The 2,823-nt window shown below is 50.7% G+C and overlaps 1 protein-coding gene across 1 annotated transcript in view; it reads right to left on the bottom strand.

Annotated features, from left to right (window-relative positions):
- Positions 1 to 2,422: 2,422 nt before the first annotated feature.
- The window catches only part of Psmd1 (proteasome 26S subunit, non-ATPase 1), a 105,581-nt gene continuing 105,180 nt past the window's right edge, over positions 2,423 to 2,823 (bottom strand). The window contains exon 24 of the mRNA XM_023722061.1: positions 2,423 to 2,508. The gene's annotated coding sequence lies outside the window, so the exon portion shown is untranslated. The remainder of the gene's footprint in view (positions 2,509 to 2,823) is intronic.

The following is a 2,823-nucleotide window of genomic DNA, read 5'->3' as shown; positions in this document are numbered from 1 at the left end:
TTTTTTTTTTTTTTTAAATGTATTTGGTACAGGATCTCACTACACAGCTCAGCCTCCTAGTGATTCTCCTGTTTTCAGCCGTCCAAGCGCTGGGATTACAGGCATGTGCCACCACGCCCAGTCTTTAGTCACAGTCTCAGTGGACCCTGGGGAGAGGCTGGCAAGGCACGCCAGGGATTGAACCCTGGTCCCTGCACCTGCCCAAGCAAGCACTTTAGTCTGCTGAGATAACTGGCCGGCCCTGATCCTCCTGTTTTCAGCCTCCCCAGTGGGGGGATTACAGGCGCATTCCACCATGCCCAGTCTTGGTCACCAGCTCAGCGCACACAGTCCAAAAGGACAGCATACCCATCAAAACCTGGTCCCTGCCTGCACTTATTCCATTGAGCTATCTCACTGGCCCAATGGGCACTTTTTTCTCTTTGTGAATTTTGGCAGTCTCTATGTAGGCCAGGCTGGCCTTGAACTTGCTGTGATCCTCCCACCTCAGGCTCCAGAGGGCCGGGATTACCACACTGACAAGCAGGGCAGTTTTCAAAGGCAGCAGTCCTTTACCTGCAGACCAGCAGGAGGGCCTGGCTCCTGGGATCTGGGCCAATGTAAGAAGCCACTGCCTTCCCATGATGCCATCTGGGCATTCTTGCTCCCATGTTGCCCTCTTCTAACTCCCACCCTGTCTTCACACAGGACTTTACTCCACGCTGTTCTAGCAGCTCTGGATTTCTCTGCTGGTTAGCTTCATCATCTCCTGACCTGAGCAGCAGTTCTGTGGTGAGGCCTGTCTTCCTCAGGCAACACCCTCCCGCTGGAGGCCAAAGCTGAGCTGTGCTGCCCCGCAGGAGCCAGTGCAGACTGCTCTCTGGTTTAGTCTGCTCCTCTGGAAAGATGCGGGAAGGTGGGGGGAGGGGGCAGTGACTGTGCTGCTCTTCCCCCACTCGATTTTGGACAGTGACATCATTGTGAGACTTCTGGCTTTTGAAATTTGTGAAGGGAAATAGAAGAGCTGTCTGAAAAGCAGGCAGCACTAAGAGCTCCAACAGGAAGGCCACAGCTAATGAGAGGCTAGGAAATGAGATCATCTCTTTTGTGGAATCATCCGATAGAGGAAACGAAGGCTGTACACGGGAGGAGAGGCAATGCAATTAGTGGAGCCATCTATACCATAACCTTCAGTCCAGGATATAACCTCAGGCTGTGCAGATGGGTGTGCTAAGGCTCATCTACTAAGGATTTGTTTCTCCTTCCTTAGTTTTTCTTCAGACTCAGAGACCTAAATTAGTATGCCAAGGGAGGGACAGAGTGCCTTGTGTAATTTCAGAAGCGGTGCGCTTTTATTTATTATAGGGTCTCGATTCGCAGCTTGGACTCAGAGGGATCCTTCTGTCTCAGCCTCCCTAGCTGGGATTACAGGCATGTGGCACCATGGATGGTTTTGGTGGCTGGCATGTGTGGGGTGGCATGGCATGCGGTACTGGGGATCAAATCTGGGTCCTTGCGCTTGCTAGGCACTTAGACTGCTGAGCTAGTTCCCCAGCCCTGCCATGCACTTTTATTTTTTTGTATTTAGTACAGGGACTCTCTACGTAGATCAAACTAGTAGTGATTCTCTTGTTTTCAGCCTCCCAAGTGCTGGGATTAAGGGCATGCACCACCAAGCCCAGTCTCAATCACCCCGGGGGCAGGGCCAGCACAGCATGCTGGGGATTGAACCCTGGCCACTGCGCTCTGCCTAAGCAGGCATTTTATTCTGCTGAGCTATCTGGCTGGCTCTCCGCCATGTGCTTTTATTTATTTATATTTATTTATTTGGAGACTGGGGCCCTTGCGCTTGCCAGGCCAAGTGCTTATTCTATTGAGCTATCTCCCCGGCCCCCTGCCATGCGCTTTTAAAAAATGCACCATCAGGACTTGGTGGTCTAAGCTGGCCCTGGAACTGGGTGTGGTGACACATGCCTGTAATCCCAGCACGGGATAGACTGAGACAGGAGGATCACTACGAGTCTGAACTGTGTAGCGAGACCCTGTACCAAATAATTTTTAAAAAAATGCACAATTGAAGACATCCATTAATGTGCAAGGCAAAAGGACAGCATACCCATCATACTGAGGCATGCGCATCCTCCTGTAGGCTATAAGTTCAGTATGGTCTCATTATTCATCGGTGGCAAAGGCTGGCACACACTCCTACCGCATTCACAATTTAGTTCTTTGGATTTAGGTAATGCATGGCAGAAGTAATTTGAACCATTAAAACCCAGGCTGAAAAACAAAAACCATGAAGTCTTATCTATCTCAAGGTTTTAATATATTTATTTGAAAACCAAGGTCTGTGAAAGAGCACACCAAATGGTCATCATGTGTTTTCTCTTCAGTCAGAGACTTAGAGACGAGTTCTTGAGGTGAGCACACAGTGAGGCCACATGCTGGTCCTGCGAGGGCTCCCACCGCGCGCTCTCCACAGCTGGCCGCGCTCTCCACAGCTGGCCGGGCTTTGAGTGGCCAGAGCTCCTGCGGTGGGAAGGGAGGGAAGACAGTGGAAACAGTGTCATTCTTTATTTCAAACTTTTAAAAATCACAGGCTGTTGAAACTTAGAGCTCCAATCCTGCCTCTCAATTCCTAATATGCCAGATCTGCTACTTTTATCCTTTTAAAAACCAGTGAGAGGGGCTGGTGGGATGGCTCAGTGGTCTAAAGCACCTACTTAGAACAAGCTGCAGCAAAGCACAGGGACCCCGGTTCAATCCCCCAGCACCACATGCCAGCCAGCCCTGCCCCCTGGTGGGCTGAGCTGGCCACACACACACACACACACACACACACAC

This window comes from Octodon degus, unplaced genomic scaffold, assembly GCF_000260255.1.
Source record: "Octodon degus isolate 3935 unplaced genomic scaffold, OctDeg1.0 scaffold00089, whole genome shotgun sequence".
In the NCBI taxonomy this organism is placed as follows: Eukaryota; Metazoa; Chordata; class Mammalia; order Rodentia; family Octodontidae; genus Octodon; species Octodon degus.
This window is presented reverse-complemented; position numbering and strand designations above follow the sequence as displayed.